Genomic DNA, 27,194 nt, shown 5'->3' with positions numbered 1-27,194 from the left:
GGACCTGTATGTACCAAAATATTTGTAGCAGCCCTGTTTGTAGTGGCTATAAGCTGGAAAATGAATGGATGCCCATCAGTTGGAGAATGGTTGAGTAAAATGTGGTATATGAATGTTATGAAATATTATTGTTCTGTAAGAAACGACCAGCAGGATGAATACAGAGAGGATTGGCAAGACTTACACGAACTGATGCTGAGTGAAATGAGCAGAATCAGGAGATCATTATATACCTCAACAACAGTCCTGTATGAGGATGTATTCTGATGGAAGTGGAATTCTTCGACAAAGAGATCTAACTCAGTTTCAATTGATCAAGGATGGACAGAAGCAGCTACACCCAAAGAAAGAACACTGGGAAATAAATATAAACTGCTTGCATTTTTGTTTTTCTTCCCGGGTTATTTATACCTTCTGAATCCAATTCTTCCTGAGCAACAAGAGAACTGTTTGGTTCTGCACACATATATTTTATCTAAGATATACTGTAATCTATTTAACATGTATAGGACTGCTTGCCATCTGGGGGAGTGGGTGTAGGGAGGGAAGGGAAAAATCGGAACAGAAGTGAGTGCAAGGGATAATGTTGTAAAAAATACCCTGGCATGGGTTCTGTCAATAAAAAGTTTTTAAAAAAAAAAGAAAAGAAAAGAAAAGTGGGAGGGGAAAAGTGAAAAGGGAAGGAGTTAGCTAAGTGGAAGGGAATATAGAAATTGTAAGGAAAAGGGATAAGATAGGGGGAGAAACTCTAAGGTGGGGGCAGAGATACTAAAAAGGGAGGGCTATGAGAAGCAAGTGGTGCTTACAAGTTTAATACTGGGGAGGGCGATAAGAGGAAAGGAAAGGAGAAAAGCATAAACAGGGGTTAACAAGATGACAAGTAATACAGAATTGGTCATTTTAACCATAAATGTGAATGGGGTAAACTCCCCCATAAAAAGGAAATGGTTAGCAGACTGAATTAAAAGCCAGAATCCTATAATATGTTGATTACAAGAGACACACCTGAGGCAGGGTGATACATACAGAGTAAAGGTAAAAGGTTGGAGCAAAATCTACTATTCTTCAGGTGAAGTCAAAAAAGCAGGGGTAGACATCGTGATCGCAGATCAAGTAAAAGCAAAAATTGATCTAATTAAAAGAGATAAGGAAGGAAACTTTATCTTGGTAAAGGGTAGCATAGATAATGAAGCAATAACAATATTAAACATATATGCACCAAGTGGTGTAGCATGTAAATTCCTAAAAGAGAAATTAAGAGAGCTGCAAGAAGAAATAGACAGTAAAACTATAATAGTGGGAGATCTCAACCTTGTACTCTCAGAATTAGATAATCAAACCACAAAATAAATAAGAAAGAAGTCAAAGAGGTAAATAGAATAACAGAAAATTTAGATATGATAGATCTCTGGAGAAAACAAAATGGAGACAGAAAGGAATGTATTTTCTTATCAGCAGTTCATGGAACCTATAAAAAAAATGACCATATGCAGTAAGGCAGAAATAGTAAATGCATCCTTTTCAGATCATGATGCAATGAAAATTACATTCAGTAAAAAGGCAGGGGAAAATAGACCAAAAAATAATTGCAAACTAAGTTAATCTCATACTAAAGAATGATTGGGTGAAACAGCAAATCATAGAGATAATTAATAACTTCACCCAAGAAAATGACAATAATGAGGCATCATACCAAAATGTATGGGATGCAGCCAAAGTGGTAATAAGGGGAAATTTCATATCTCTAAAGGCTTACTTGCATAAAATAGAGAAAGAGAAGGTCAATGAATTGGGCTTTTCACTAAAGATGGTAGAAAAGTAACAAATTAAAAAACCCCAGTCAAACACTAAACTTGAAATTCTAAAAATAAAAAGAGAGATCAATAAAATTGAAAGTAAAATAACTATTGAATTAATGAATAAACCTAAGAGTGGGTTCTATAAAAAAACAACAAAATGACAAACCCTTAGTAAATCTGATTAAAAAAGGAAAGAGGATAATCAAATTGTTAGTCTTAAAAATGAAAAGGGAGAATTCGCCACTAATGAAGAGAAAATTGGAGTAATAATTAGGTGTTACTTTGTCCAACTTTATCCCAATAAATTCGATAACTTAAATGAAATGGAAGAATACCTTTAAAAATATAGCTTGCCCAGTTTACAGAAGAAGAAGTAAACAGAATAAACAGTCTCATTTTAGAAAAAGAAATAGAGCAAACCTATAGTTTTTTTGTTTGTTTGTTTGTTTTTGTTTTTGTTTTGTTTTTTTTCTGAGGCAATTGGGGTTAAGTGACTTGCCAGGGTAACACAGCTAGGAAGTTTTAAGTGTCTGGGACAAATTTGAACTCGGGTTCCCCTGACTTCAGGGCTGGTGCTCTGAAGCACTATCCACTATGCCATCTAGCTGCCCTCAGCTAGATGTGATTTCAGCATCTTTTCCCAAGGGAGTCCAGCTGCCCAAATAGCTGGGCATTTTAAAAGATTGTCTGGTTCCTTTCAACCCAGAGAGTGCTCATTAAAGGGACGGGCCAGGCCGGGGGCAGTTTCCGTATTCCGCCCATAGTCATACAGAGACCCCTAAAGGGTGGAGGGATCACCAGGCTAGACCCACGCACCTGGTGCCGGTAGTCTCTGGCTGGGAGTCCGCACCAGCTTCCAGAGAGTGCCCACAAGGCTCAAGATTGGGAGAAATTTAAAGATCATTCCTCGCTCTCCCTCCTCCCCATCCGAATGAGTCGGCCTCTGATTGGATGGTCTTCTTTTCAACCGATTCTAATCTGCTGGTCCTGCAGGGGGAGGGAAACCAGCGGGTCTGAGTCTAGGGAGAGCTTCCAGCCTCGGCCAGAGCCTTAAAACATGGACTTTTTTTTTGTTCTTAGAGACTCTTCCTAGTGCCGGATCGGCCGGGGAGCTGGGGAGCCCGCTGCCGATTGGGCAGTGTGGACAGCCGCGGATGCAGTGGGTGAGTTTACTGGAGGAGAAGTGAACATTTTTCTCCTTCTTTCTTCTTAAAGGGGATGAGCAGCAGAGGATCTGGGGGCTGGTTTGGGTTCCCGGAGCCGGGCTGGGTTGGAAATAGCTTCGAGCTTAGTGGGGAAAAGGAGTTCCCACACGGGGTAGTGGCCGTGGCTGAGTCCTTTGTCCGCTCTTGAGCCGCCGGCTGTCCTCAGCTCGCTGACCCCTTCGTGAGGCTGGTGACTCCCTCCTATCCAGCTCCAGCTGCTCTCTAGGGAGACGTAATGAAGAAGAGCCTGGCAGTGCCCACGGCAGTCGGGAGGCAGCGGGTACCACACCAGTGACCCTCGGTTCGTTCACAAGCCTCCGAGGCGAGCTCTGCCAGACAAATTGACTTTCTCCAGCCTTTAACGTCTGAAGCGCCCACACCCACCGTCCCAGAAGGGGTGGGGAGGACGCTCCAGGGCTCGGGGCGGGGGTCTGGAGGTGTGGCGGCTTCAGGAGCCCAAAACTGCCAAGGTCCAGCACGATTTCGCCACTCTAGCATCATCTTCTCTCCTTTAGCCTTGCTTTCCACCACTGTCTGGGGCCAGCATGTCTCCTGCCCTCTCTCTAGCCTAGGAAAAGATAATGGTGAACGTTGGAGGGGATGCGGGGAAAACTGGGACGTTGTTAGTGGAATTGTGAATATATCCAGCGATTTTGGAGAGCAGTTGGGAACTGTGCTCAAAAATTTATCAAACTGTGCATATCCTTTGATCCAGCTTTGTTTCTACTGGGCTTATATCCCAAAGAGATCATAAAGAAGAGAAAGGGACCTGTATGTGCAAGAATGTTTGTGGCAGCCCTCTTTGTAATGGCTAGAAATTGTAAACTGAGTGGATGCCCATCAGTTGGAAAATGCCTGAATAAACTGTGGTATATAAATATTATGGAATATTATTGTTGGGTAAGAAATGACCAACAGGATGATTTCAGAAAGGCCTGGAGAGACTTACATGAACTGATTGCTGAGTGAAATGATCAGAACCAGGAGATCATTATATATTTCAACAATAATACTATATGATGATCAATTCTGATGGACCTGGCCATCTTCAGCAATGAGATGAACCAAATCAGTTCCAATGGCGCAGTAATGAATTGAACCAGCTACACCCAGTGTAAGAACTCTGGGAGAAGACTAAGAACCATTAGCTAGGATTCCCAATTCCTATATTTTTGTCCCCCTGCATTTTTTATTTCCTTTACAGGCTGATTCTAGACTATTTCAGAGTCTGATTATTTTTGTACAGCAAAATAACTGTTTGGACATATAAATTTATTTGTATTTAATTTATACTTTAACATATTTAACATGTATTGGTCAACCTGCCATCTAGGAGAGGGGGTTGGAGGAAGGAGGGGAAAAATTGGAAGAAAAGGTTTGGCAATTGTCAATGCTGTAAAATTACCCATGCATATAACTTGTAAATAAAAAGCTAAAAAAAAAAAGAAAGAAAGAAAGAAAGAAAAGAAAAAGAAATAGAACAAGCTATTAACCAACTCCCTAAGGAAAAAAAATCTCCAGGACCAGATGGATTTACATGTGAATTATATGAAACATTAAAGAACAATTAACTCCAATGCTATATAAAATATTTGAAAAAATTGGGATTGAAGGAGTCCTACCAATTCCTTTTATGACACAGACATGATACTGATACCTAAACCAGGCAGGTTGGAAACAGAGAAAGAAAATTATAGATCAATCTCCCTAATGAATATTGATGCTAAAATCTTAAATAAAATATTAGCATAAAGATTACAGAAAATCATCCCCAGGATAATACACTATGACCAAGTAGGATTTATACCAGGAATGCAGGGCTGGTTCAATATTAGGAAAACTATTAGCATAATTGACTATATCAATATCCAAATTAACAAAAACCATATAATCATCTCAATAGATGCAGAAAAAGCATTTGATAAAATCCAACATCCATTCCTAATAAAAACACTTGAGAGGATAGGAATAAATGGACTTTTCCTTAAAATAGTCAGGAGCTTATATTTAAAACTGTCAGTAAGCATCATATGCAATGGGGAAAAACTGGAACCTTTCTCAGTAACATCAAGAGTGAAACAAGGTTGCTGACTATCACCATTATTATTCAATATTGTATTAGAAATGCTAGCCTCATCAATAAGAGTAGAGAAAGAGATTAAAGAAATTTAGGGTAATGAGGAAACCAAAGTCTCATTCTTTGTAGATGGTATGATGGTATACTTAGAGAACCCCAGAGATTCTAATAAAAAGCTATTAGAAATAATTCATTACTTTATCAAAGTTGGAGAATACAAAATAAATCCACATAAATCCTCAGCATTTTTATACATCACCAACAAAATCCAATAGCAAGAGATACAAAGAGAAATTCCATTCAAAATAACTGTCGACAGCATAAAATAGTTGCAAATCTATCTCCCAAAGGAAAGTTAGGAATTATATGAGCAAAATTACAAAAAAAAATTTCCACACAAATAAAGTCAGACTTAAATAATTGGAAAAATGCTCTTGGATGGGCCCAGTGAATATAATAAAGATGACAATACTCCCTAAACTAATCTATTTATTTAGTGCTATACCAATCAGACTTCCAAAAAATATTTTAATGATCTAGAAAAAATAACTATAAAATTCATATGGAAAAACAAAAGATCGAGAATTTCAAGGGAATTTAATGAAAAAAAAATCAAATGAAGGTGGCCTAACTGTACCTGATTTAAAACTGTATTATGAAGCAGCAGTCACCAAAACTATTTGGAATTGGCCAAGAAATAGATTTGTTGATCAGTGGGATAGGTTAGGTTCACAAGACAAAAGAGTCAATAATTATAACAATATAGAGTTTGACAAACCCAAAGATGCCAACTTTTGGGATAAGATTCATTATTTGACAAAAAACTGCGTGGAAAACTGGAAATTAGTATGGCAGAAATTAGGCATGGACCCATATTTAACATCACATACCAAGATAAGATCAAAATGGGTCCATGATTTAGGCATAAAGAATGAGATCATAAATAAATTAGAGGAATAAAGGATACTTTACCTCTCAGACTTTTGGAGGAGGAAGGAATTTGTGACCAAAGAAGAACTAGAGATTATTATTGATTACAAAATAGAAAATTTTGATTACATCAAATTAAAAAGCTTATACAATCAAAACTAATGCAAAATAAATTAGAAGTGAAGTAACAAACTGGGAAAACATATTTCCAGTTAAAGGTTCTGATAAAGGCCTCATTTCCAAAATATATAGAAAATTGATTCTAATTTATAAGAAATCAATCTCCAGTTGCTAAATGGTCAAAGTATATGAACAGGCAATTCTCAGATGATGAAATTAAAACTGTTTCCACTCATATGAAAGAGTGTCCCACATCACTATTGCTCAGAGAAATGCAAATTAAGACAGCTCTGAGATACCACTACACACCTGTCAGATTGGCTAAGATGACAGGAAAAAATAATGATGAATATTGGAGGGGATGCGGGAAAACTTGGACATTGATGTATTATTGGTAGAGTTGTGAACCAATCCAACCATTCTAGAGAGCGATCCAGAATTATGCCCCATATGTTATTAAACACTGCATATTGTTTGATCCAGCAGTGCTACTACTGGGCTTATATCCCAAAGAAATACTAAAGAAGGAAAAGGGACCTGTATGTACCAAAATGTTTGTGGCAACCCTGTTTGTAGTGGCTAGAAATTGGAAAATGAATGGATTCCCATCAATTGGAGAATGGTTGGGTCAATTGTGATATATGAATGTTATGGAATATTATTTTTCTGTAAGAAATGGCCAGTGGGATGAATACAGAGAGGCTTGGAGAGACTTACATGAACTGATGCTAAGTGAAATGAGCAGAACCAGGAGATCATTATATACGTCAATAACGATACTGTACAAGGATGTATTCTGATGGAAATGGATTTCTTTGACAAAGAGAAGATCTAATTCAGTTCTAGTTGATCAATGATGGAAACAGGTAGCTACACCCAAAGAAAGCACACTGGGAAATGAATGTAAACTGTTTGCATTTTTCTTCCCAGGTTATTTTTACCTTCTTAATCCAATTCTTCCTGTGCTACAAGAGAATTGTTCAGTTCAGTTGTTAGTTCTGTATCTAGGATATACTATAACATATTTAACATGTGTAAGACTGCTTGCCATCTAGGGGAAAGGGTGGAGGGAGGGAAGGGAAAAGTCAGAACAGAAATGAGGGCAAGGGATAATATAAAAAATTAGCCAGGCATATGTTCTGTCAATAAAAAGTTACAATTTTTAAAAATAAAATATATCAAAGAAAGAGTATCTGTAGGTAAAAGTATGATACACTTTTTAGACAGGTACAGGTAAGAGAAAGAGGGAAGGCAAGAAATAGAAGGACAAAGGGAGGGAGAGATAGTAAAGAATAAATTAAGGAAAAAGAAGAGAAGGAAGAAGGAATTAAGGAAGCAAGGCAGGCAGGAGGGCAGGCAAGAAGTAAGGCCGGAAGGACGGTAACAAGGCAGGAAGGAAGGAAGTCAGGAAGGAAGTCAGGAAAGCAGGCAAGATGTAAGGCAAGAAGGAAGGAAGGAAGGAAGGAAGGAAGGAAGGAAGGAAGGAAGGAAGGAAGGAAGGAAAGAAGGCAGGCAGGCAGAAAGGAAGGAAGGCAGGAAGAAAATCAGGCAGGAAGAAAGGCATTAAGGCAGGAAGGCAGGAAGGCAGCCAAGATGTAAGGCAAGAAGGAAGATAGGAAAGAAAGAAGGAACAAAGGCAGGAAGGAAGTCAGGAAAGTAGGAAGGAAAGAAGGAACGAAGGCAGGAAAGAAGGAACGAAGGCAGGAAGGAAGGAAAGAAGGAAGGGAGACAGAAAGGAAAGCAGAAAGGAAGGATAGAAGGCAGGCAGGAAGGAAGGCAGGAAGGCAGGAAGGTAGGAAGGAAGGCAGGAAGGCAGACAGGAAGACAGGAAGACAGGAAGGCATCAAGGAAGGAAGGAAGAAAGGTTGGTTTCCCAAATGGCATATACCTGTTGGGTTCCTACTATAGCAGCTCTGTTCACATAGGTTATTTTTTGTCCCTAGTTCTCAAAAAGGACCATATTATCGGGGAGATGATGCCATGACATACAACTGAGTTGGATTATATGAAGGAGAAATATACAGGGTTACTTGTCTTACATTTCACTCCACAGCCATCTGGATCCAGTGACTTGATATAAATCAGTATAAGTCGTGATAAGAAAGAGAGGAAAAAGACAGCCCCTGACTTCAAGAAGTTTAGAATCTAATGGAAAAGACAACATGCAAAATATAACATATAAAGCATACACAAACATCAGGAACCTATGTATAGAATAAATAAGAATCAATTAACACATAAGATACACTAGAATGGGACTAGAGAAGTTTTCCAGTAAAAGAAGGAATTTTGGTTGGCACTTAGAGGAAGTTAGAGATCGAAATATACAATATTTACACTGGTTTAACTTGTTTTATTTGCTTGCCTTTTTTCCTCATTTTTTTCCCTTTTTGATTTGCTTTTTTCTTGTGGAGCATGATTAATATGGAAATGTGTTTAGAAGAATTACAGATGTTAAACCTATATTTATTTACTTTGTGTCTAGAGGATGGGGGTGGATGGAACAGAAGAAGAACAGTTTGGAACAGAAGGTTTGCAAGGGTGAATTTTGCAAATGATTTTTGCATGTATTCTGAAAATAAAAAGCCATTATTAATTTTTTAAAATTAGCTTCTTCAAAAGCCTTTTTGATCCCTCAACTTCTATTATTTTCCCATAACTATAAGACAATTAATCCATATATATTGTTTATTATTATTATTTACAAGCACTTTTAAAGAAGTAAATGTTTTATTTTTCAAACTCAATTCCGTTACAACAATGGCAGTAAATAGTAGTAAAAATGATATACTGAAAATAAGAATGCAACTATACCCACTTGTTAAACACTGACATAGAATCAAGAAATCATAAAATTCATATTTACCAGCCTCATCCATATGCAAATTCATGGAATATGGAAATGTTCTGCTTCACTATTTCACAGATAGTATGACAGACTATTTGATTACTTGTTCTAGAATTAGATTCTAAATTATTATTTTTTTTCAGAGTACAAACAATCTATAATTTAGAAGTCAAGTCCTAAGGAGTAGCCAGAGGCACAAGTATACTGCATAGATACATTTGTTTGTTTGTTTTTTCTTTTCTTTTTTTTAATAACTTTTTTATTGACAGAACCCATGGCAGGGTAATTTTTTACAACATTATCCCTTGTACTCACTTCTGTTCCGATTTTTCCCCTCTCTCCCTCCACACCCTCCCCTAGATGTCAAGCACTTCTATACATGTTAAATAGGTTACAGTAGATCTTGGATACAATATGTGTGCAGAACCGAACAGTTCTCTTGTTGCTCAGGGGGAATTGGATTTAGAAGGTATAAATAACCCAGGAAGAAGAACAAAAATGCAAGCAGTTTACATTCATTTCCTAGTATTCTTTCTTTGGGTGTAGCTGCTTCTGTCCATCCTTGATCAATTGAAACTAAGTTAGATTTTCTCTTTGTCAAAGAAATCCACTTCCATCAGAATACATCCTCATACAGTATCGTTGTTGAGGTATATAATGATCTCCTGGTTCTTCTCATTTCCCTCAGCATCAGTTCATATAAGTCTCGCCAATCCTCTCTGTATTCATCCTGCTGGTCGTTTCTTACAGAACAATAATATTCTATAACATTCATATGCCACAATTCACTCAATCATTCTCCAATTGATGGGCATCCAGTCATTTTCCAGCTTCTAGTCACTACAAACAGGGCTACCACAAACATTTTGGCACATACAGGTCCCTTTCCCTTCTTTAGTATCTCTTTGGGGTATAAACCCAGTAGAAACACTGCTGGATCAAAGAGTATGAACAGTTTGATAATTTTTTGAGCATAGTTCCAAAATGCTCTCCAGAATGGTTGAATGTGTTCATAGTTCCACCAACAATATATCAGTATCCCTGTTTTCCCACATCTCTTCCAACATTCCGCGATATCTTTCCCTGTCATTCTAGCCAATCTGACAGATGTGTATGGTATCTCAGGGTTGTCTTAATTTGCATTTCTCTGATCAATAGTGATATGGAACACTCTTTCATATGAGTGGTAATAGTTTCAATTTCATCATCTGAAAATTGTCTGTTCATATCCTTTGAGCATTTATCAACTGGAAAATGGCTTGATTTCTTATAAATTAGAGTCAATTCTCTATAAATTTTGGAAATGAAACCTTTATCAGAATCTTTGACTGTAAAAATGTTTTCCCAGTTTATTGTTTTCCTTCTAATCTTGGCTGCATTAGTTTTTTTGTACAAAAACTTTTCAATTTGATATAATCAAAATTTTCTATTTTATAATTAATAGTGATCTCTAGTTCTTCTTTGGTCATAAATTCCTTCCTCCTCCACAGGTCTGAGAAGTAAACTATCCTATGGTCTTCCAATTTATTTATAATCTCATTCTTTATACCTAGATCATGAACCCATTTTGACCTTATCTTGGTGTATGGTGTTAAGTGTGGATCAATGCCTAGCTTCTGCCATACTAATTTCTTATTTTCCCTGGAATTTTTGTCAAATAATGCATTCTCATCCCAAAAACTGGGGTCTTTGGGTTTGTCAAACACTAGATAATTAAAGTTATTGGCTGTTTTGTCCTTTGAACCTAACCTATTCCATTGATCAATTAGCCTATTTCTTAGCCAATACCGGATGATTTTAGTAACTGCTGTTTTATATCATAATTTTAGATCTAGTACAGCTAGGCCACCTTCATTTCATTTTTTTTTCATTAATTTCCTTGAAATTCTTGACCTATTGTTTTTCCATATGAACTTTGTTGTTATTTTTTCTAGGTCATCAAAATCATTTTTGGGAAGTCTGATCGGTATAGTGCTAAATAAATATATTAGTTTAGGGAGTATTGTCATCTTTATTATATTTGCTCACACAATCCAAGAGCATTTAATATTTTTCCAGCTGGTTAGATCAGACTTAATTTGTGTGGAAAGTGTTTTATAGTTTTGCTCATAAAGTTTCTGATTTTCCCTTGGCAGATAGATTCCTAAATATGTTATACTATCAGTAGTTACTTTAAATGGAATTTCTCTTTCTAACTCTGACAATTCATTTTGTTAGTGATATATAAGCATATATAAGAATGCTGATGATTTATGTGAATTTATTTTGTATCCTGCAACTTTGCTAAAGTTGTGGATTATTTCTAATAACTTTTTAGTAGAATCTCTGGTGTTCTCTTAGTATACCATCATATCATCAGCAAAGAGCTATAATTTGGTTTCCTCATTGCCTAGTCTTATTCCTTTAATCTCTTTCTTGGCTCTTATTGCCAAAGCTAGCATTTCTAGTATAATATTAAATAGTAACGGTGATACTGGGCAACCTTGTTTCACTCCTGATCTTATTGGGAATGGTAGCAGTTTGTCTCCATTACATATGATGCTTACTGCTGGTTTTAAATAGATGCTACTGATTATTTTAAGGAAAAGTCCATTTATTCCTATATTCTCAAGTGTTTTTAATAGTAATGGATGTTGGATTTTATCAAATCCTTTTTCTACATCTATTGAGATGATCATATGGTTTTTGTTAATTTGGTTATTAATATGGCCAATTATACTGATAGTTTTCCTAATATTGAACCAGCCCTGCATTCCTGGTATAAATCCTACTTGATCATGGTGTATTATCCTGGGGATGATTTTCTGTAGTCTTTTTGCTAATATCTTTTTTTTTTAAGATTTTAGTATCAATATTCATTACGGAGATTGGTCTATAATTTTCTTTCTCTGTTTTCAACATAACTGGTTTAGGTATCAGTACCATGTCTGTGTCATAAAAGGTATTTGGTAGGACGCCTTCATTCCCTTTTTTTTTCAAATAGTTTATAAAGCATTGGGACTAATTTTTCTTTGAATGTTTGGTAGAATTCACATGTAAATCCATCTGGTCCTGGGGATTTTTTTTAGGGAGTTGATTAATAGCTTGTTCTATTTCTTTTTCTGAAATGGGAGTATTTAAGCAATTTACTTACTCCTCTGATAATCTGGGAAGCCTATATTTTTGGAGGTAGTCATCCAGTTTGCTTAGGTTATCAAATTTATTGGCGTAAAGTTGGGCAAAGTAACCCGTTATTATTTCTTTAATTTCCTCTTCATTGGTGGAAAGTTCTCCCTTTTCATCTTTAAGAGTACTAATTTCATTTTCCTCTCTCCTTTTTCTAATCAGATTTACCAAAGGTTCATCAATTTTATTGTTTTTTTCATAAAACCTACTCTTAGTTTTATTTATTAGTTCAATAATTTTTTTACTTTCAATATTATTAATTTCTCCTCTTAATTTTAGAATTTCAAGTTTAGTAATTGATTGGGTTTTTTAATTTGATCTTTTTCTAGTTTTTATGTTGCAAGCTCAATTCATTGACCTCTTTCCCTATTTTGTTCAAGTAAGACTCTAAGGATATAAAGTCTCCCCTTATTACTGCTTTGGCTGCATCCCACAAATTTTGCTATGATGTCTCACCATTGTAATCTTGAGTGAAGTTATTGTGTCTATAATTTGCTGTTTCACCCAATCATTCTTTAAGATTAGATTATTTAGTTTCCAATTACTTTTTGATTTATTTACACCTAACTTTTTGTTGAATGTAGTTTTTATTGCATTGTGATCTGAAAAGAAAGCATTTACTATTTCGGCCTTCCTGCATTTACTTTTGAGGTCTTTATGTCCTAATATATGGTCAATTTTTGTGTAGGTTCCATGAACTGCTGAGAAGAAAGTATACTCCTTTCTGTCACCATTCAGTTTTCTCCAGAGATCTATTATACCTAATTTTTCTAATATTCTGTTTACCTCTTTAATTTCTTTCTTATTTGTTTTGTGATTTGATTTATCTAAATCTAAGAGTGAAAGATTGAGATCTCCCGCTATTATAGTTTTGCTGTCTCTTTCTTCTCATATCTCTCTTAACTTCTCCTTTAGGAAGTTAGATGCTATACCATTTGGTGCATATATGTTTAATACTGATAGTGCTTCATTGTCTATAGTACCTTTTAGCAAGATATAGTTTCCTTCCTTATCTCTTTTAATTAGATCAATTTTTGCTTTTGCTTGATCTGAGATAAGGATGGCTACCCCTGCTTTTTTGACTTCACCTGAAGCGTAGTAGATTCTGCTCCAGCCTTTTACCTTTACTCTGTACGTATCTCCCTGTTTTAAATGTTTTTCCTGTAAACAACATATTGTAGGGTTCTGACTTTTTGTCCAGTCTGCTATCCGTCTCCTCTTTATGGGAGAGTTCATCCCATTCACATTTACGGTTAAAATTACAAATTCTGTATTTCCTGCCATCCTAATGTCCTCATTTTATGCTTTTCCTTTTCTTACCCTCCTTCCACCCTTCCTTAGTATTAAACGTATTGGTCCCATTTGTGTCACCCAGCTCTCCCTCTTTAGTATCCCTTCTTCCTCCCTTTGCATCCCTTCCCCTTTCTTGTACCCTTCCCTTATTACTCTTTTTCCTTTTCCCTTTTACTCTCCCACTTTTTAGTGAGGTGAGAGAAGATTCTCTGTATAACACGTGTCAATTATTTCCTCTTTGAGCCAACTCTGATGAGAGTAAGATTCGCACAATATTCCTCCCCCTCTCTAAGTTCCGTCAGATATGATAGGTTTCCTTTGCCTCATCGATGCATGTAGTTTCCCTCTTTTTATCTCCCCTTTGCCCTTTTTCTGACTCTATCCCCTTTCCATTTCTACTTCCCTTTTTTATGCTATATCAGTAAAATCAAGTTATATTTGTGGTTTTTATGTATATCCACAACAGAAATACAGTTCTCAAACATTCCTTTTACCTTTTTCTACTTGTCTTGCGTCCTGTTGTTGGTGATCAAATTTTTTGTATAAGTCTGTTTTTTTCTTTAGAAACAGATGGAATTCCTCTGTTTCATTAAATGTCCATCTTCTTCCATGGAAAAAAATGCTGACCTTAGCTGGGTAGTTTATTCTTGGCTGCATTCCAAGTTCTTTTGCCTTTAGGAATATCAAATTCCAGGCCCTTCCATCCTTTAATGTTGAGGCAGCCAAATCTTGTGTGACCCTTATTGGTCACCTTGGTATTTGAACTGTTTTTTCCTGGCTGGTTGTAGAATTTTTTCTTTAGTCTGAAAATTCTGAAGTTTAGCCACAATATTCCTTGGAATCTTTATTTTAGGATCTTTTTCAGAAGGTGTTAGATGGATTCTTTCAGTGCCTATTTTACCTTCCGGTTCCATTACTTCTGGGCAGTTCTCTTTAATGATTTCCTGTAAAATAGTATCTAGGCTCTTTTTTTCATCATAATTTTCAGATAGTCCGATGATCGTTAGGTTATCTCTGCTACATCTATTTTCCAGGTCTGTTGTTTTTCCAAGTACATATTTGACATATTTTTCCAGTCTTTCATTTTTTTGGTTTTGCTTGACTGATTCTTCCTGTCTCAATGAATCAATCATTTCTATTTGTTCAGTTCTGATTTTTAGTAAGTTATTTTCTTCATTAGCTTTTTTTACTTCTTTTTATATATGTCCAATTGAGTTTTTAGATGAGTCGTTTTGCTCTATGGAATTTTTTTCCCATTTCACTAATTTTTTTTTAGTGAGTTATTTTCTTTTTCCAATTCACAAATTCTGTTTCCCTGCACTTCTTGGGAGTTTTTTACCTTTTCCAGTTCACATTTCAGGGAGTTGTTTTCTTTTTCCACTTTATTAAATTTTTCTTTTAGTGAGTTATATGTCTTTTCTGTACTCTCTTGCATAGCTTCTCTTTCCTTTCCCCATTTTTCTTCCAGTTCTTTTTTAAGGTTTTTAATAGTCTCTTCTAAGAGAGCCTTTTGTATTGGGGACCAACAATTGTCTGGAGACTGTCTGCTATTAGTCTCTTCAGGTTTGAAAAGGTGTTCTCTTTCTGAATAGAAACTATCAATTGTCCTTTTGATTTTCTTACTTTATTTTGTTAAAGCCTATAGGATCTGCCTTCAAGGCCAGGAGGTAACCAGCTTCCTCTGCAGAGCAGTGAAAGGTGTATGGACAGGTAGCTGTCCTACTAGCCAGCTGCAAAAATCAGGGAAGTACTGGAGTGCTCTGGGAAAGAGTTCCCCACCCAGAAGTAACTCAGGCCTGCAGGGCAGATCTCGGAAAGTACCCTGCAAAGAACCCTAGTTGTGTGAGATAACAACTGCCCTGCGGCTAGACGCTGAGCAGTGATAGTTTCACTATCCCACGTCAGAACCCTGAGGCTGTGGATATTAGCAGTTGAGCAGTGTATGGATTTGCAGGGACCAAAGTCTTTCTGCCCCTGGGAAGCACAGTTCTGTTGGGGAAGTTTTATTGCCCCAGGTCGAGCCCCTAACTGTGCTGATTAGAGGCTGCCCAGGGCTGTACCTCCCTGCCATGCGGGTTTATAACTGCCCTGCAAAAGCCCAAACTCTAGGATCTGGCTGCAGGGCTGTGTTTCAGTCTGCCTGAGTCACTTCGGGTTTGAGTAGTTACAGCCAGATCTTGTTAGGTTCTGGTGTTTTTTAGAGTACCCTCTGTTTTAGGCTTTAATTCCTCTGCCAGTTTACTGCTTTGTAATCAAGGCAGAGCAGTTAGCCTATAGCCTCTATAACTTCTCTAGCCACAGAGATCACCCCGGCCCCTGGTCTGCAGGACGCTAGTCCCTCACTGCCTGTGCTAGTCTGTTCCTGGCCCCTCAGGACAAACCCTTCTTGGCGATCTTCCAGATTGACTTCAGTGGTAAGTTGTATGCTTCTGATCTTCATGAATTTAAGCAGTGAGGAGCTATGTCTGAGGCTGGATAAAATAGTTGGTTATGAGAGGAATGTGAGGAGCATACAAAGTTGCGTGTGCCTTCTCCACCATCTAGATTCTAAATTATTAATGATGAATTACAGCTTGGTTGTAATGCACAATTATAAAACTATATTAACCTCGATCTCACGTGTCATTCTACAGTTTTATTTACACAACCAATGAAGAGCATTTTTTCAGAATATCCACATATCATTAACATAAAAAGCCAAATTGCAATGGTGCCAAAAATGAGGCCACTATTATTAAAACAAGTAGCAACAGTTTACAGCTGGGTTGCTGTCTAAGAGTGATTGCCAGACAAAACACTGAAATAATCTGGGTTTCTGGGGGAGGAGAAGAAAAAACTGCATTGCTGCCCATCTTAACTGGGACCACTTGCAACAACTCAGTGTGGAATTAGGCAGCTCACAGATGTAGGAAATATTATTCATGAAATAAAACTAGGAGGCTGTTCTCTATATCAACATGTTATCTTATCATTCATAAATTTCACAAATGCATTATGTTGTTCTGCAAGTTTTTTGTTCAATATTTTTTCATACCCTTCATGAATCATCTTTTCCCATTCTTTCAACAAACATTCACAGATCATTCCAGTCTGTTTTTGAGTAAAGAAGAATTGTTCTTTTTAAAATAGTGGTTCTTCTTCAGGTGAGGTACCTGTAAATGCTAATATACCAAGGAGAAATGCATCTGACTGTGAATCAGAATAATAGCAAGGAATTAACTGTCAGGAACAAGATCCTTAATGTCTTCTGTATATATAAATAAATATATAAAACTCTTGTTTTATATTGTACATGATTTGCTAAATAAATTTATTTTTAAATATGGAATGTTTCATGCATTTGCATATCATCCTTGCAAACTGGCCATAATAATCTTCCTTGTATTCCAATGTTAGTATGTGTGCTGCCAAACCAGGCACTATGTACTTTTTAATGTACATTTCTTCTCCCCTAATATAATGTGAGTTCCTTTATAGCTAGTATTGCTTATTATTATTGGCTTTTTTTGTCTATTTAGCTCCCATTTTGTCTGTTTATCCTGGGATAAAGTATAGCAGTAATAAATAATTGTTAATTGATTTAAATATGTACACAGTACATATTAAATACAATATAATATGGTATGATAAGATAGGACTTGAAATGGCATAACCTAACATAATATAATTAATATATTTTATAATATTATATTATATATACACATACAACTATATTGTAATACAACTTTGAGATGGCACAGTATGTAGTCAGGTGGCACAGTGGATAGAATACTCAGCCTGGAGACAAGACAATTCATCTTTATGAGTTCAAATCAGACCTTGGACATTTATTAGCTGTGTGATCCTAAGCATGTTACGTAACATCAGTTAAGTTCAGTTTACAATTCTGCAAAATGAATTGGAGAAAGAAATGGCAAACCATTTCACTATTTCTGCTAAAAAAAAATGTCACAAAGTGTGGAACATAACTGAAATAATTGAATGGCAACAACTATAATATGATTGCAGTTAGGCTATTTTGATGTGATTTGCAATGAGTCAATAATAGATATCTCTAGCATCTTTTCTCCCTATTTTTATCCCAAGGGTCAGTTTAAATCCTTCTAGGAGAAAAAGCAAGAAGCTGGGGTTATAGGCTGGGTACAACTCTGCTTTCCTCAGAAAGAACTTGTATTGAGCTAAAATTATTTTAATTTACTCCCTTATGTGTTATTATTCTAGATGATATATTTTTAAAGTTGAAACTAAACTCCTGATCATCATTTCTAAAAGAGGAGTTCTAAGCTTTGTATCCTGGTCTGATGTGCTTCCTACAGATGTAAATTCTATGATGAATTCATATAAGAAAATAGCCACAAAGAAACAAACAAAAAAGTCAATGGAAAAACAAAAACACAAAGCAGAGATACATATTACAGTATTTACTAGGAAACCTACAAAAAAGGAACCTCTCCCATTGGAAATGAGTTATACTCCAAGAAAGAACAACTCCCACATTTTATCCAGAGAAAAAATTCACAAAATCCCTATAACCACATAACCACATAATTAGAATTCTACAAATCAACTTATTTCCAAAGTTTTTTTGACCTTCATGACCTTGAAGAGATAATTGCATCATGTATTTTCTCTCTTGAATCTAGAATTCAGAAAACCCTAAACAATGTTACTTCCTCCAGTTTTCACCAACTCTGACCTATCTCTGGGTATAAGTTTGAGGTATAAATCTCCACTAATGAGAATCAATTCCTTTCCCCATGGGCTTTGGATTAAGGTTACTTTCCATAATAAGATACAATGTGGTATGAACTCACAAGATATAATAATTTATGATATAAATATTCTTTCTAGCAAGTTCAAGGTAATTCAATACCTTCAAATATTTGAACCTACATAGAATTGAATCTAACTCATCCTCTTTAAGTTAACAATCTAAGAGAAATGTTATAGATAGAAATTGATGAATGCATACATCAATCAAATACATAAATAAATTAAGTTTTATATTTATTTTATGAATGAACAAAAATTAAATGATACTAAGAAGTATGAGGAATAGAAAGAATGAGGGCACTGTGCAATAATAGCTTAGTTATGTACTTCCTTTATCTTAATATTTAAATTAAGACATTCCATTTTTTAAAATAGAGAAACTAAATTTTAAAAAAAAGTTTTATCTTCACTTAAAAACTTTTAGAAAATAGTGGAATTGTTTTCTTAGTTTCTAAGGCTCACATAATCTTTGAATGTAGACTTTAGAAATCTATAAGCTCCACATTAAAAGAACTAAACCAGTTTGATTTTTATAACTTTGGCTAAAGTTTTTTACCTGATTAATTAATGTCTAGGAACATTGACAAGTATGGCAAAGGGACTACAAATACTAGGAACTTCTAGAGGAATTCTTTGATATCCCAGGGGGTCTTGACTTTGTAAATACAAACAGATGGATATGTAAATGCATTACTTGTAATAAGCTTTGGCTTAGTATGCATGTAATTAATTTAAAAGATGTTCATGAAAATTGTTTGCAGATATTTTAAGTTAAGAATGGTTACAGGGAAGATTTCCAGATTTTTCAGTATTATGCTTCTGTGGTAGATGGTTGATGAACATTACTAATGAGTGCCACAATTTCTTAAAGTTGAAAGATTTCTGTGTCCGAGATAGGCTATGTAAACAGAGCAGATGTCAATATAAATGCAGTACTCAGCCATATGATTACTATGTTTATGGAACCATCTGTTGTGTTTACATTCTCTTGGGCTCCACAACTTACTCATACACTAGGGAGCTGGCCTATTGAATCAAATGTTTTCAATGTGTGGTCTAATTCTCACACACACACACACACACACACACACACACACATGTTTGTCATCAAAATAGTTTTTGTTTTTAACAGGTAAATGAAAGCTTGGAGAGCAATATTATCCATTAAACGTTTTAATTAGTAGTTTCATATAGGCACAGACTGATTCAGATTTTTAATAGAAGAATTTAAAGTAAAGTCATAATTGTTCTGAATTTCTCTACCTTGAAACTATTTTGTTTCATTTAATTTCATTTAGTGTGTATATATTAATATATATATATATGACAACCAATGGACAAATAGAAATAACAATGAGTAAAGATGAAAATGGAAAAGAAAACAAGATGGCAAGAGAAAAGATGCAAAAAAATTTTTTAACAAAGCCACATACTGAGTAAAGGAATTGCTTCTTATGAGTAGTAATTTTATTAAAGCAAGCAAACAAACAAAAATAAAGAAAACAAATATAGTCTTAGAGAATAATTGTAGAGGATTTTTAAAATGCAATAAATTTATTTTTAAAAAGTATAAATTTTTGTTTTCTTAATTCTCCATCCCAGAGAGTTGTTTCCTTTGTTTATTTCTTGCATCTTTTCCCATTCATTTAAGATTTCTTTTTATATCCTCTGCCTTGCAAATTTTATTTTTTATATAAATCAAATGATGAATTTTATCCAGATGGCCATCAAACCTGTGTGCTTAATCCATGACTTCTCTTTCAAGTCCCTCATGTGTATCACCAAATACCTAGACACAGATTATTTTAATATTTCACTGAAATTTCAAACTGTCATTGTCCAAAATTCCTGGAAGGTGGTCCTCTTATGGATCATATTTTTTATTCACAGCTCCACCAGTCATTCAGTTACCCCTTTCCAAATCTTTGTTGTTGTTGTTTTTTTTTCTTTTCATCTTATATGCCACTTATTACTGATTCCTGTTCAATTTTAGTAGTGTTTCTCCTCTCCTTTCAGTTTTTCATTTTAATACAGGCTCCTCCTTGTCTTTAATCAACCTGGCTTAAAATCCAACTTTTGACAGATATTCCTATCACTATTCTTTCCTTGCTTGGAATTCTGTTTATACTATGTCCACATAACTGATATGCACATGCTGCTGTTCCCTCATTTCATTCCTGTTCTACCATTAATGACCATATCTGGGTGTTTTACTGGCAGAGATCTGAAATGGTTTTCATTTATATTTCCATCCCATTTTACAGATGAGGCTCTGAGGAAAACAGGATTTGGAAATTTGCCCAGAATTATGAAAAAAGTAAGTATCTGAGGCTGGATTAAAACTCATGAAGATAAATCTTTCTGATATCACTTCCAGTGCTTTATCTTTTGTGTTACCTAGCTATTTTCTCCTTGTGTAAAGATTTGGCTATAATTCCCCCAACTATGTGCTCTTTCTCATGCCAAATAAAACTGTTTTTCATTTCTTTACATTTAATCCCACTTCCCTGATTTCATGATTTTGTCAGATTGAGCAAATAGTTTTGCTTTCTTTGCAAGATTCTTTTTAATGTCAAACTGTATTTCTTACATTTGTCATATTATTACTCTATTACATAAACTATGCATTAGCTAAATTTACATAATACTATTTCAAGCTTTCCTTTCTCTATATCTTTGAATTGCTGAAATACATCATTCCCCATCAAATATTTCTTGTGTCTTTTATTTTAACACCAACTTTCCCCTTGAGATCTCAACAAAATTTTATTTCTCTTCTGAATTTAAACATATTTGGGAATATATTTATTTAATATTTCTGAACTTTAATGTATCCTACAAAAGGCAGAAACTATATTTTATTAAATTTCAATTTCATTCAAAAGTCTGATAGAAAACTCTTTAAAAGAACTCAAAATCAAATGCCAAAAGATAGAAATAATCAATTACCAAAAAGTAAGTGGGAGTTATTTTATTTTATTTTTTAACTCAGTTTTATTTTATTTTTTTTTTATTTTAACTGAGCTATTTTTTTTCATGTAACCAGAACAGAGTAGCTGACACTGTGGTAGAGTTTTCCCTGCAGTTTCTTTGCCCTGGAGACTGCCCCGTGCCCCTGGTCTGCTCACCTTATGCTGGCTTCTGTGCTATGCCTGCCTGTCTATGTGTGACTGCGTCTGGCCTCCTCTATTGCCTGATGAAAACAGACCTTTTCCTTAAGATCTTCAAGATTATCTTCTTTTGGTAATATGTTGTACTTGCAATATTTGTGGGTTCTGACAGCCCACCACTAATTCAGAGGCTGAATTTTGTAAATAGTTTTGAGGGTAGTAGAGGAACTCAGAAAGAAGTGTGTGTCCTGTCCACCACCTTGACTCAGCCTGCCCCTTCCTGCTTTTAAAATTTAATGGATGTGTATACCAATTAAAACAAACATTAATGTTTCACATTGACTTAATATGCTTCTCTTTCAAAAAATTGTTTTGATTTTAAGAGGAAATATCAGCCATTAAAATTTATTGGAGATATTTTGGGGTCTTATGATGTAGAAATCCTTTTCTGCCATGATTTTAAATAAATTCTAATAACTTGTAACTTAAAATATTTTTGGAACAAAGTGATTTTCCAAAAAGACATTAATTCATTTCACTTTCTATATTAAGTGGGCTGTTTTTGAAATATGAGATTATATATTATAAATTAATTAATATTTATTAAGCAAACATTAAGTATCAGGAGTTAAATACAGAGAGTGCACATTATAATGTAAGACAGTGTATATGCATAGAAATATATACACAACATTCCAAATGATTGAAAGATAATTTGGGAATGAGGGACTTGGGGGAAGGAGACTCTATCAGCAGGAAGATCAGGAAATGCTTTCTTAAGGAAGTGGCACCTGACTGAGATTTGAGGAAAACTAGGGATTTAAAGAGTCAGACTTAAAAAGAAGAACATATTCGTCACTTGAGTAAGAACCTTAAGAAAGTCACTGATATAACATGGGAATATAATTTTCAAGGAAGCATTAGAATGTAGGATGAATCAGAGTGTGAAACAATCAGAGTATGTGAAGAAGAATATGTGCCTGGCATATGTTTGGCACTTACTGAAGACTTATTGCTTATTAGGCTATGAAAGAAGGAGGGAGTCAGATTATGAGAAACTTTAAATAGTAAGCAGAGAAGACTGTATTTGATCCTAGAAGTCATGGTCACAAGAGTTTACTAAATAGAGTGGTATGAGATTTTTGCTTTAAGGATAGAGAATAGATTGGAGAGAGGACAAACTTGAAGCAAGGTTAACAACTGAAACAGTTAAGTCAAGAAATGATGAGGGATCAAAAAAGTTACTGGAGGGGAAGGGATGCAGAGCCAGAAAAGCCATCTCTCAGTTCCGATCATTTTCTCTGGCCCTCCCCTTTGCTGAAATATTCTCCCTTTTCATCTCTTCCAACTTGCTTCTGTTAAGTCCTAATTAAAATCCCATCTTCCTCAAAACATTTCTCAAAATCTCTTAATTTTAGTGTTTTCCCTGTTTCCATTATTTCTCATTTATCATGTATATGACTTATTTGTGTATATATATATATTTGTACATCTCCTTCATATTACTGTGAGTGCATTGAGGACTGTGGCAACAATTTAGCTCTTTTTTGAGTTCTCCATGCTTAGTATGCTAGTGCCTGACAGAAAGGAGGTGCTTAATCAATATTTATTAACACACTTACTGACTGATGATATGTAATTGAAACTCAAGACAGACTACAAATGATTACAAAAATCTAGAAGTCTTTTGAGTAAGAGATATAAATATTTATTTATTTTGATTTTTTTCATTACTATTATATTTTAAGTCTCTTTGTCCATTCCATCTTTTTCTGTCCTAGAATGAAGCAAAGTACCTGGAAAATAACAAGTTGTTAAAAATGTTTATTAATTGCTGATATGATTATATAAATAAATAATTAGATGGACAAAAGCTGATGAAATTAGTAGGGAATAAGAGATAAAAGAGAACATAATCTAGAGAAGAAAGTTGAAATATATCTACAATTAGGGGATTTGACATGGATGATAACACATCAAATGAAATAGGAGCAATCTTATAGGTAGGAGGAAACCCAAGAACATTATTATTAAAATCTACAGAGTAAAATAATATTTGGCAGAACAAAGTAGTTAGTTTTGGTATATAATAGTGATGGAATAATAACTACTGTATTATATTAAAAAATTATAAGCTCAATGTCCTTAGAAAAAAAACATTAATAGACTTGCATGAATAAGGAAGAGTGAAATTAGATCCAAAAGAACATGGTAATAGCAATATTGTTTTGAGAAAAACTTTGAGTGACTGAGTCATTTTAACTATTAGAAATAACCAAATTAAACACAAAAGGCTTGTGAAGGAACACTATCTGCATCCAGATAAATGAAAGGTAAAAATAAGTATGTACAGAATGATATTATACTCCCATCCCTCTCCCATATCGATTTATATGTATAGAGTGATTTGACATTATACACACACACACACACACACACACACACACACACACACACAGAGTAGGGGAGAAAAAAATTACATGATAACTTTATTATATATTTAAAATAAGAAATTATAGATAACAAAAAAGAAAATAATTATGAGGTTCAAATTCTGTGGAGAAAAAAAAGTATAATATTCATTGGTTTTGAGTGGTTTACATGGACATCTCTGTTTTGGATCAGTTATCTGGTAATTCTGCAACTTTCTATGACAACCTGGTAATATATCTGCCTGTTTAGATCTACATGTGGAGTAGTAGACAGACTCAGAGACATTTTAAGGAAACAGTCTCAGATAAGAGAATCCAATGCAAGCTATGAATTAACAGGACTCTACTTAACTACTGATGAAAAAAATTATTAATTCAACATTAAAATGAAAGGTATATAGCATTAATCTGTATAGAATTAAAATATAATGTGTCTCTGTAGTAGAATTAAATGTGTTATAACTTATTTTCTAAACTTATGATTTTAATCATAAAATTATCAGCAAATGCTATTTTTCAGAGGAAAAGAAGAAAGGGATCAATTTATTGTTATATAACTGCTGAAATTTTGTCTGTTCAATCTTTGTGGTTCATCTGAAATTTATGCAAATATTATATTCCTTTTCAAAGAAAATTTAAAAATCAATAAAGTTTATATCTTATGTGAATTTCACCATTACAAATTCTCCTTTCACAAAATAATTGAACCTGGCAGCATTCTACAATTTCATTTCAAAGCGTATATAACCTCTATCCTTTATGCTAAGTTGAGCTGAAGGTGATGTATAAGATATTCCTGTTATATATTTTAAACAAAATAGAAAAAAAGTCCAATTTCAAAGTGATTGTCTGTTGAAGATACAGAACACAGATGCAGAGAAGGCAGATTAAAAGTTATTGCACATAGCATATAAAGGGTCCATCTGACCTTGTTTTCTGAAGTTTGCCATAAAGTGTTAATAAAGAGGTTTTTGTTTTTTTTCTTTAAAAACTTCAATAATAGATTTTAGTTGCCCTTGACTAATGGTAATGTTTTGAACAGTTATTTTTTTCTAAATTATGTATGTCAGGTTGATGTTTTCTAAATAAGTTGGTACTGTCAAATAATCAAATCATCTTTCAATAAATATTTTTAACAACTTATTTTCCAGATACTGTGCTTCATTCTAGGACAGAAAAAAGATGAAAAGGACAATACCTGACCTCAAGAGACTTAAAATATAATAAAGATGGAAAATAAAAATAAAAAGAAGTAAATTAACTACCTGTATGCTAAAAATTATCTTTGTGCTTCCTAAGTATGATAATTGTTAATAATTGCCGATCAAAACAGATTGAAAAAAAAAGAACTTTTACCCCCATTTTAACACACAGGTATACATGGACCTTTTAATATACTCCATGAATAAAGGGAAAGGGACCTGTATGTGCAAGAATGTTCATGGCAGCCCTCTTTGTAGTGGCCAGAAACTGGAAACTGGGTGGATGCCCATCAATTGGAGAATGACTGAATAAATAGTGATATATGAATATTATGGAATATCATTGTTCTGTAAGAAATGGCCAACAGGATGATTTCAGAAATGCCTGGAGAGACTTACATGAACTGATGCTGAGTGAAATGAGCAGGACCAGAAGATAATTATTTACTTCAACAACAGTACTACATGATGATCAATTCTGATGGACGTGGCCCACTTCAACAATGAGATGAACAAAATCAGTTCCAATAGAGCAGTAATGAACTGAACCAGGTACACCCAGGGAAAGAATTCTGGGAGATGACTAAAAACTACTACATAGAATTCCTAATCCCTCTATTTTTGTCCACATGCATTTTTGAGTTCCTTCACAGGCTAATTGTATACTATTTCAAAGTCTGACTCTTTTAAACAGCAAAATACCTGTTTGGACATGTATACATATATTGTATTTAACTTATACTTTAACATATTTAACATGTATTGGTCAATCTGCCATCTGGGGGAAAGGGTGGGGGAAAAGAGGGAAAAAGTTGGAACAAAAGGATTTTCAATTGTCAATGCTGAAAAATTGCCTATGCATGCATTTGTAAATAAAAAGCTATTTTAAAAAGAAGCTATTAAGTAGTTAAAATATATACTCCATGAATATAATATGCCATAAGCAATAATTTTACCAAGTTGGATGCTAACAAATATTAATAACAATTATTATTTTAATAATAATTATTGTTATTTATTTGTTAATTATGTTATTATTAATTAATAATGAATTCATGCTTCTAAAGTACAGTTCAAACCTAGGTCTTTTTGATTTCAGATTGATCCATTTATATTAATCATGCATGTTAAGATTACCTTAAGTCATTCAAGCCACTAATGTTACTTCTCCAAAAATGTCTTACTCCTAGATGAACCATAACCATATTGGTCAAATCTATTTTTAGTTTATATTTTCATACTTGAAAACTAAGGGAAATAATTTTAATGCTCATGTCTTAGAAGTGAATATGTCCCAGGCCATGTTCCCAGTACTATGATGTGCACTGACAAAAGAAAGACAGAAACAGACACTATCAAGACAAAGTGAGAAGATCCCTCAAAAACTCAGATGTAAATGGAAGTATGATCTTATTAGTGGAGAAATTTATTTCATTTTGATTGAGATAACAAATCATCCATACCTGTTCATATTGTGAAATTTATCCATAAGTTACTTATACAACAATAATATTCCATAACATTCATTTACAATAAATTATTCAGCCATTCTCCAATTGATGGACATCCATTCAGTTTCCACTTTCTTGAGGCTACAAAAAAGGGCTGCCACAAACATTTTTGCACATGTGGGTCCCTTTCTCTCTTTTAAGAGCATTTTGGGATATAAGCACAATAAAAACACTGCTAGAATAAAGGGTATGAATAGTTTGATAATTTTTTGAGCACAGTTCCAAATTGCTCTCAAGAAAGGTTGGATCCACTCACAGTTCCAACAACAATGTATCAGTATTCCAGTTTTCCCACATCCCATCCAACACTGATCATTGTCTTTTCCTGTCATCTTCGCCAATCTGAGAGGTGTGTGGTATCTCAGAGTTCTCTTAATTTGCATTTCTCTGATCAATAATTATTTGGAGCACATATTCATGTGACTAGAAATTGTTTCAGTTTCTTAATCTGAAAATTGTTCATATCCTTTGATCATTTATTAATTAGAAAATGCCTTGAATTCTAAAAAGTTTGAGTCAATTCTCTTTGTATTTTAGAAATAAGGCCTTTATCAGAACATTTGAATGTAAAAATGTTTTTCCCAATTTATTGCTTCCCTTCTAATCTTCTCTGTATTAGTTCTGTTAGAACAAAAACTTTTAATATAATCAAATCAAAATTATATATTTTGTGATCAATAATAATCTCCAGTTCTTCTTTGGTCACAAATTCCTTCCTCTTCCACCGAG

General features: G+C 34.4%; 1 long non-coding RNA gene and 1 other non-coding gene across 2 annotated transcripts; one reads left to right on the top strand and one right to left on the bottom strand.

Annotated features, from left to right (window-relative positions):
• The first annotated feature begins 2,449 nt into the window (after positions 1–2,449).
• Positions 2,450–25,220, top strand: LOC116422294. The gene is made up of 3 exons (XR_004232878.1): positions 2,450–2,962; positions 20,475–20,527; positions 24,904–25,220. It is a non-coding gene; the product is annotated as an uncharacterized LOC116422294 (long non-coding RNA).
• Positions 16,754–16,857, bottom strand: LOC111720203. Its single transcript, XR_002769993.1, has one exon. It is a non-coding gene; the product is annotated as a U6 spliceosomal RNA (small nuclear RNA).
• Positions 25,221–27,194: the final 1,974 nt, after the last annotated feature.

The sequence above is a fragment of the Sarcophilus harrisii genome, chromosome 3 (assembly GCF_902635505.1).
Source record: "Sarcophilus harrisii chromosome 3, mSarHar1.11, whole genome shotgun sequence".
Taxonomy (NCBI): Eukaryota; Metazoa; Chordata; class Mammalia; order Dasyuromorphia; family Dasyuridae; genus Sarcophilus; species Sarcophilus harrisii.
The sequence above is the reverse complement of the archived record's forward strand: the minus strand, read 5'-3'. Positions and strand labels throughout refer to the sequence as shown.